Raw genomic sequence first — 9,115 nt, 5'->3', positions numbered from 1 at the left:
TAGGAGCCTGGAAGAGGCCACTCAAGCAGCCTTAGTCCGCCCCAGAGCACCCGGCCGCTCCCCTCCCTCCGAAAGCAGGGTGGGCAACACGGGGAAAGGAGCGGGTCCTCTCTAGGATTACACCTGCCATACTCAGTACAGCCCCTGGGCTCAAACCCCAGGCAGGGACAGCAGCAAGTTTATCCTCTATGGTTCCCAAGGAGGCCCCATTGCTTCTAGAAGCCGTGAAGGCCAATGGTGATATGCACCCCTTCGCTGAGCTGCAAGCGTCTCCTGGTGAACCAGGGGAAACATCCTCATCTTCCCTCCAGCGAAGTCTATTCGTACACAGAAACACATCTGACAAACACGCTTTTGCTGTCCTGTCTCCTAGGGGAATGCCCATTCATTTAGACTCTCCTCCTGAAGGGCCCAGCGTCCAGTCTGCTCATTTCCATTTCACCAAAGAGACAAGTCAGGATGTTTTCCCACTCCTCTGCAACCCTTCCCTGCAAACAGAAGGGGAGTCCCTTTTTAAGGAGATAGGCAGTAACGAGTGCCTCGAGGGGAGGCTTCCTCCAAAAAGCTCAAAATGCAACCGTGTGAAAAAGTGCATTTTATTCTGCAGGGAAGGCCCAGGGTGTGCCACAGGTTACAAGCGGGATCTAGGGGGGGACCCAGAGATGTTTGGGGCAGTGGGCCCAACAGCACGGGAGATATCCAGGACTGGGCTGCCAGCAGAGGGGTCCTCCGGCAAGGCTCTCTTCCCCATGGGAGGCAGCCCCACTCCCTGACCTATCCCTGTCTCTGAGCCACAGGACAACTCCCTGTCTTTCTCCCGGGGACTGCGGTATTAGACGTGGAGCTCGGGATCTCTCGGAAGGCGGGTAGGCACTAGGTAAACTTGCAGGTGCTCTGCTGTCGTGATCCTGCCCCGTGAGCCCATCCTTGCCATAGGGGGAAGGGCTCAGCGGAAAGGGGAGGGGCATGGAGGTGGGTGCCCAGGGGCAAGTCCCTTCCTGCGCCCAGCAGAGGCTCCGAGGCAGTGCCTCTTCCCGCCTGGGACCTCGTCCCGCCTGGGAAGGCTCGTGTCATACCCACTTGAGTTTACACGCGCCTCGCCAAAGGCAGCAGCCCTAGGAGCTGGGGGTTTTAGGTGGCGCCTGTCGTAAATCACCCATCCTGGACAGAGAGCAGTCTAGTCCAGGAGGTGCTTGGGCTCTCCGGGACCCCAAGGGAGGGGCCGTGTCAATCAGCCTGTCCACCGGCCTCCAGAACTCAGGTATTCACAAGATGTGGGTCTTTCCGGTCCTGGGCGAACTAGGGCGGCTGGTCACCATGCTGGGATCTGGAAAGTGCTCCTGAAGCTCTGTGTTCTTGGGTGTCAAGAGACGTGCTCTCTTGATGCCCAAAACGTGCTCCTGGGTGAACTGACTACCCAGAGCCTTCTCATGCCTGAGGAACATCAGACTTGAGCCTCTCCCACCTGAGGGCTTTGAAAAGCGGGTCCCCAGCATTGATGGGGACATGAGCACACATGGGACGTGTCCTCTTGGCTCAGCAGGCCATGGTGAAGCACGAGAGGAGTCGGGGGGCAGGGCCCGGCCTGAGGTTTAGGGGACCCCGACTCTAGACCTGTTCTGCCCAAGCCACTTGGCTTTATCCGATGAGCACATGGCCTCCCAGCCAGGCCCTCTGGTATAACCCTTCCATTAACTTACTATTCGATGGGAAATTACGCCTCACCCAGGAATATAAGTTTTCATCTTATTTTAAGTTAGATTCTTAAAGCAATTAGCAAGGCATCTGGTGATGACCTCACTGCTGTGGCTGGGCCCCGCAGGGGAGGAGGGCTGCCCTGAAGCTGCACAGACCCCGGGCTCCAGACCATGAGGGGAGCTCAGGGAGAGCTGGGAGCCCCTAGACACCTGTCCTGAGTCCTGGGAGGAAGTTGGTGGGGGGCGCGCAGTAGTGTCTGATATTCGCTATTTGTGGAAAAACGCCTTTCCAGCACCACCTGCCCCGTGAAGTTCCCGGTGGCAGTTGCCGAAAAGCCTCAGCAGCTGGGACCGCGGGCACATTTTCTATTTTTAATTGTTTGATTCGGAATATTAACTCATCTAGGTCCGCTCCCAAGACACACTTCCCAGCCAGAGGGTTTCCCCCATTTCCCAGACCTTCCTCTCTTTCTCCCTCTCGAGTCAGAAATCAACTTTGAAATGAAAAATTGGAGAAGCAGACCTCGGTGAGTTTGCAAAGGATCGGGGCACTGAGGAGAAAAAGAAAGCAGGCGCTCCTCACCCAGAGGCACCCCCAACGGGCCCCCGCTCTTTTCTCTGAGCCACTGACCCAAAGTTTTGGGGCAGCTGCTACGGGCTCGAGCACGCATAAGCACTGCCCCGGAGCCCCGCTCTTCCCGGCTGAAGAAGACTCCGTCTCTCCCCCACCCGTCCCGGTCAGCCCCACGGACTGGCTGCTCACTTGTCAATCTCCAGGGCCACCCAGAGGGGCTGGGGTCACTCAGGGAAGAACGCACGTGCCCCTGGGTGCAGACGGCCTTGGCAAGAGGCTGACTTTCCTTTTAGCTTCCATCTCTGAAAGGAAGGGAGGGCCGCGTCTCTATGGAGCCCAGAGGAGAACCTGCCAGAAACTCCTCTGTGGGAGCAACACCAAGGGCTCCCAGCCCAGTCCACCAGCGGGAAAGTCACACACGCCAGCCCGAGCCAAGTGTCACTCGAGCTTGAGGCGGACCACGCTTCTGGGAAGAGACTGTTAGGGCCAAACCCAAACACTTTGGCCTCCTCACCCCATCCTAGGGGGCCCCCCAACAGCACCGGGACCACTCAGTCTCCTTTCCCCTGCATGCCCTTGGCCCCCCTGCGACGCTCCTCCTTCTCAAGGTCACGGGGCTGTCCACACCAGGAATATTTACTCACCAGACTGGCCCTGTTAGCAGCACTCACCACAAATATGCTTTCTGATAAAGTTGGCAGAAAAAAAGTTCTAGTGCTCAAAGCAATGTCAGAAATCATCCCCCACCCCCACCAAGGGAGGGCGAGGTGAGGCCTGCCACTGGGCTGCACAGCCTGGCCGGAGGAGTCCTGGGGGAGGCTTCTGTCACTCTCACGGGTGTCCTTCCTGTGCTACTTCCCAACATATAGCCTGTTGCCAGGGCACCAAGGGCTGGGGACGGTTCTGAGCAAGCCCTGGGTCTCAGCCCCCAAAGGGTACAGCTCAGAAGCCAGGCCACGGTGAGCGGTCCACTGCTTCCACCGGCCAGGAGCCCTCTTGGTGGCCTCTGGAGGACAAGGCCAGAGGCCTCTTACCTCAGCTTCTCCCTGGGCCGTCTCACCTCACTGAGCCCCCTTTCCACCCACCCGCCCTCCCTCAGTGCACATGGGCCTTAATGTTTTTATTACCTGTTTGACTCGCTGCCTTATTGCTTCTCCCCTTAATGGGGCCGTAACCGTGGAAACGAGGAATAAACGGCCACCAGAAAATGAGATGATTAAACAGGTCACCCTGGCAAAACAAACTCAGCCAAGGACCCTCTGGGGTGGGGAGGGGAGGCTATCCCTCCCTCGACCCACGGCCAGAAGGCTCAGACCAGACAGGGGACCAGCATCCTCGTCCTTAGAACTAGGGCAGATACTCTGGGGCGCCCCCTGCTGGGCAGCAGGGCACCTGGCCAACCCCTCCCCCAGGCAGCCCACCTGGCTTGCTGTGGCCTTGGGCTGAGGGGGTGACAGGGAGGCAGGCCCTGGTCTACAGGCAGGTGATGATCTAGCCAAGGAGATGTACTTCTGGCAGCTATGAGGTGGTGGACCCCCACTCACTCATCGCCAGTTTGCACGCAGCACATTCCCTCCCGGAGCGGGGGTCCCCCGAAAGCCCTATAAGGAAAGGCCAATGTGGGCTAAAGCTCAGCTCGAGAAGGTTTCCTCTGGGAATCCCCGGTCTTTGGCAACACAAATGCGTCCACTCCTCTGCTCTACTCTGCTCCCCCAAAGCCAGTCAGTGCCCTAGCCTCAGGCCAGAAGGCAACAGGGAGGGCCCTCTTGGCTTTCAGGAGAGTCTCAGCAGCCTGCAGCCCATGGCACCAGCCGAGACTGTGGGGCCAGAAGAAGCCCCAGGAGGCAGCCTATGGGATGCTCTAAGAACCACAGCCAGCTCAGGAGGCGCCCCGACGCCACGCCAGGAGACAGAGGTCCGATGTCTCGGCAATGCAGGCTGGGCCCTCTTTTTGGCACAGGGTCTACCTAGTTGGAGGGCTCCTGGGACCTGGGAGGTCCTGGGACCAGGACCTGCAGAGGATGGACATGTTGCTGTGAGGTCTGCTTGGGGGGAGATGGAGGTGGGCAGGGGGGGGGTGGTGGAGTCCCAGACCGTACATCAGTCACTGCCTACTTGCCTCTCACAGGGTAGCAGGCTGCAGGCACCAAAGACCCTCCCAGGCCCAAGCCAGAGTCACGGTGAGTAGCTAATGGAGGCCCCCATCTAACCATACAATGCCTATCTTTATCCTTGGACCCCTTTCGTGTCATCCTTAATCCCAGCCCCACTCCTTCCTGTAAACCAGGCTATAGAAAGCTCTCAAGGAGCTAAAACCCAGGTCCCAGGGGAACCAGCCAATGTTTCCTGCCTGCCTCCTTCTGCTCCCCACTAAGAAGCCGGGAGGCACTTGGCGAAGAGGTACATCAATCAATCAATTCCACCAGCACTAACAGTGGGAAGGCGCGAGAACAGCCCCAGACCGAGTGCTGGGAGGGGATGTCAACACAGAGCTAACTCTAATGGTGGCCATTAGAAGCAGGAGTAGCAGAAGCAAGCACTTTGCTTGACCTTCTGGGGGCCAAGGTCCAGAAGTCTGAGTGCCACCTGGACGTCCACACCCCTGCCGTGGGTCTAACCAGATCCTCAGAGATGCAGGCCCCCAGCCAGCCTCTTATCTGCTATGTCTTTCCAGGGCCAACTGGGTACGAGGCTGTAAGGAGGAGGGATGAAGTAGGCAGGAGGGCCTGCCTTTAGGGAGCTGGGCGGCCTGGAGGAAAAGGGCAGAAGGCTGTGGTTGCACGATGGGAAGCAGGAGTTCTTCTGGGGGCGAGAGGGGTGGGTGGCCAGGGACTAGAAGGCAAGGGAAGCAAGGCCATGTGAAGTCCAGAAGGTGCTGGGTGGTGCAGGGAACATCCCGCCTATGTCCTCTGTCCCACTACTTCCCATCCTTTACCAAGTTCAAAGGCCGCTCCTTCACAGAGCTCCTGGGGCTCTCCGCCCTGTGCTCCTCTGCCCCTGATGGCAGATGGACACACCTGTCTCCCTCCACCAGACGGCAGGGAAGGACAGGGAAGGACCAGGCGGCTTCGCTGCTGCGGCAACTCTAGCAGGTTCTCCCTAACACGTTCTGAATCGCCAGCCTCACCACCTGCACGGGGTCTCTTCCAGACAGGGGACACTATGAGCTGATGAACACAGGGGGCGACGATGCCCCCCGAGGATGCCACCGGGCAGCCAGAAGGTGAATGCTGGACCAAGTGGCTGCCTTTCCCAATCGGTCCAAGGGATGCAGGCCGTCCTCTGCCCCCGCGCTGGCCAGCCTTCTCCTCCTCCCCTGCTCCTTCTTCCTCCTGCCGTACCCTGGTCCAGGGACCCTGGGACAGCTGCTACTTGCCTTGGGGGACCCACAAGGGCTGGAAATACTAGAGAGCAACTTCCTCCACCACTGCCCTCCCCAACCCCAAAGATGAGAAGGAGATGCGTCCCCCGCCAGGGTGGTCAAGGTTTAAAAACCAGCTCAGAGAGGGCAGTGGTGAAGGACAAGGCTGGGGGCCCTGGGTTGGGGGTGGGGAGGAGAAACAGCCTGACCCCTCTAAGCATGGCTGGCCTGCCAGAGGAGGCCGATGGGGGGCAGGCGCACCCCTAATCTGGCAGGGTCCAGGCGGAGGAGCTGGCGCCCAGAATCTTCCCGGGCCCCACCCGATCCCCAGCCCAGGGACTTGAGCCAGGGGCAGCAGCTTTAATGAGGAGATGCTGCTGCGTGACTCAGCCCTCCAAAGGTGTCTCCATTTATTTTATTTTTCCATCATAAAAACCCAAGCTGCAACTCAGCCAGATTCCCTGGCCGTGGGGGATGGGCAAACAGTGGCAGCGATGGCGAGGCGGCAAAGAGGTCTGGCTAAGTGGCCCCAGTGCCCTTTTCGGAGAGGAGAGTTAATGGGTTCTCCTGGCTGGTCCCTACAGGAATAAACGGCCCAGGGTGGGGCCCTTCTAGGGATCCTTCCAGATCTATCTGCCCTTGCTGCCTCTGCCTCCTGTTGTAAGAACGGTTATGCCAGGGCTTTTATCCTGTGTTCTGCTCTGACGTCTCACAACCAGGACCGGGGCTGGTGCGAGGGCCACCTGGCAGTCCAGAGCCCCGGGTCTCAAATGCCTTCTTCCAAAGAGAAGGCCCAAACCATGTGCTTCTCACCTCATCCCCTCAACCACCCCCCCGCTCCCCTGAGCCATGAACTGCCCCCACCCAAGCTTCCCAGTAAGATCCAGCTGGGAGCTGGAGAGCCAGAGACCTTAAAGGTCATCTGATGCTCCAGTCCCCGCACACGTCACAGCCAGCCTCTGTTTGAATGGTACCAGGAAACTCACTACTTCCGAGTCAGCCCATTCTGTCCTTGGCTCTGACTGCTCCTTCCTGCCAAGATGGCACCTACCCCTTGCGGCAGACTGGCAGAACCGGTGCACAGCCTGACTGTAGGGACTGGCCCCAGCTTAGACTGGTCGAGTGGGTGTATCTGGCCAAGTAAAGGCTTGAGGAAGGAAAATTGAGGACAACCTGCTTAGGCTTCCTCTACCACTGAGGCTGGGGCTGGGATGCAATCGTGGGGGTTGGGTGGGGGTAGGGCTGTCCTGGCCCAGAGTCCCAGCAGAGCTTATCCGAGGGAAAAAGAAGCAGGCCTGGCTCAGCGAGCAGCCCCAATTCCTCCCATTGACCTCACCTTGACCCCAAGACTACCAAGTGGACAGTGCCACCCCTCTCTGGCCCTCCATCTGTGGCCATCCCCTTGAACTCACTCTCTTGCCTCTTTGGCCCTTGACCTGGCAGGGCCTAGCTTGGATCCTGACATACAGCTCTAGCCCTGGACAGCCTCTCTTCTTCTCATGCTCTCCCTGGGCAGAGTACGGGCAGTTACAAGCAGACCCTGAGAATCAAGGGCAAGGTCCTTCCCAAAGCTTCACTGTTGCTTCACGACCCTTGTGCCCCTGTCTCCAGTCTTGCTGGGGCCGAGTCATCAGCCTAGTGGGGCCTAACCCTGGGGAGCTTCCCAACTGCAGGATGGATTTACCTGTGTCTGAAAGCTTCCTCCCCCTCTCCCTTCCCCTGCCCGGCTCCCTCCCCCAGGGAAATCACTCTAAAAGGGCCTAATGGAACTATGTCCTCCTCTCTTCCTCTCTCTCCTCCCTCCCTCCTCTCTTTCCCTTTCCTTTTTTTTTTATTAGCATTTGTGGAATTTATTCCCAAACTCTCCTAATCTTCCGTACACAACCATTTGATTTGCATAACCCAACCCCCTCTCATAAAAACTGGCTGCTAGTTTAATTAAAAAATGTAAATTTGCTGTCATCTCGGGGCCTGGTGAATTAGGACGACATCCGCATTTTTTATTGCTAAAGACGTCCAGATTGATCCAGCCCTTGGCTGAACTATGGTGGGGGAATAGGGGTCCACATGGCCCCTAAGGGTCCTGAGGTCCTGTTGTCCCCTCCTGAGAAGCCTAGGTTCTGCCACCACTGAATGGCTTCTGAACAGAATGCTTCAGGACCTGGACCTGTCCAAGGCAGGACAGGATGTTAACCCGTAATCCAATGTTTGTAGGGTCCCTGGTGCCAGCAACTTCTTTGGAGCCTGTGCCTCCAGTCTTGTCCTGTTCTACAGAAGCTCTCGGTGGAAGCTGTCCAGGGTCCCAAAGAAGAGAGCCCCTCACAGTCCCAGCAATGAACCCTGGCCAGTAGTGAAACCACGGGCCATGGCTGGGTCCAGAAGTACCTTCCAGATCTTGAGGGAAGGCGAGCACGGAGTCAGGCCAGAGATGGGCTCTGAGGGGGATCTCAGAGTTCCCACCTGCTTCCCTTTTTTTGTGAAGAGAGAAAATGTTTTTCTTCTGAAGTTCTGAAATTAAGTGAAACTTCCAAATTCAAAGAAAAGGCTGAGATGGTCTCACCAGATGACTCCTCCAGGAAGCAGTCAGAACTCTGACACCCAAACCTCCCCTCACTGAGTGGCCAGAGTACAGGTCTGGGTCCTGCTGGGGAGAGCCCTGCTCCAGCTAGAGAACGTAGCAGTCCATCTCAGTGGCTCTTCCAGGTTCTAGGAAAAGTTTCCAGAGTCTATCCCTGGAGTGCTGGGAGAAGTCAGTCTCCCTAAGGCCCAGGAGAGATGCTCTAAGAGGTTCTGCACATGCAGGCCCGGTAGGCTCTCTCTCCAGTCGGGGACACCTTCCAGAAGGGCTTCGGAGTCGTGCGCTCACAGCAGACTGGGAGGCACTGTTTGGGGTAACGGCAGGAGGATGGACGTCCGCTCTAGTTGGCAGCCAAGTTAGAGGGAGGAAGACGAGGAGGGTCCACCTTCCAGCTGAGTAATGCCCAGGTCCACTGTGCCCGCCCACAAGCAGAGGCCCATCTGTAAGGGCTGCTTCTTGGCTGGTTGGGTGGGGGCTCTTTTTCTGAAGAAAGGGGGTGGGGCCCGAGGGAAGGAGGTGATGAGACACCTGATTAGAGTGGGGGTGGACTGCCTCTCTGGGGTGTGGAGGCCAGGGAGGGGCAGGGTGGCAGCACTGGCCTTAGACACCTTCACGGATTTGCCCAGCAGGGGGTGTCACACCTTCCCTGGGCGCAGAGGTCCTGAGGCCCTCCACAGACCCGAGATCGCACCTGGTTGGACACTGTCACAAAACTCTGAGCCATCTCCCTCCCCACAAAACACACACCCACTTCCCAAAGCTGACCACCATGTCACCCACCCTGGGCCCCACAGTGCTGCCTCCTTCCTGTTCTCTCTGCCTACTCCCCTTTGACCTCAGAAGGTCAAATGTCAGCTCATGGGTCCCAAGGGGCAATGCCATGAACTTGAGCCCATTATAAACAA

Source organism: Enhydra lutris, unplaced genomic scaffold, assembly GCF_002288905.1.
Source record: "Enhydra lutris kenyoni isolate GAN:26980312 unplaced genomic scaffold, ASM228890v2 scaffoldscaffold38, whole genome shotgun sequence".
NCBI lineage: Eukaryota > Metazoa > Chordata > Mammalia > Carnivora > Mustelidae > Enhydra > Enhydra lutris.
This window is presented reverse-complemented; position numbering follows the sequence as displayed.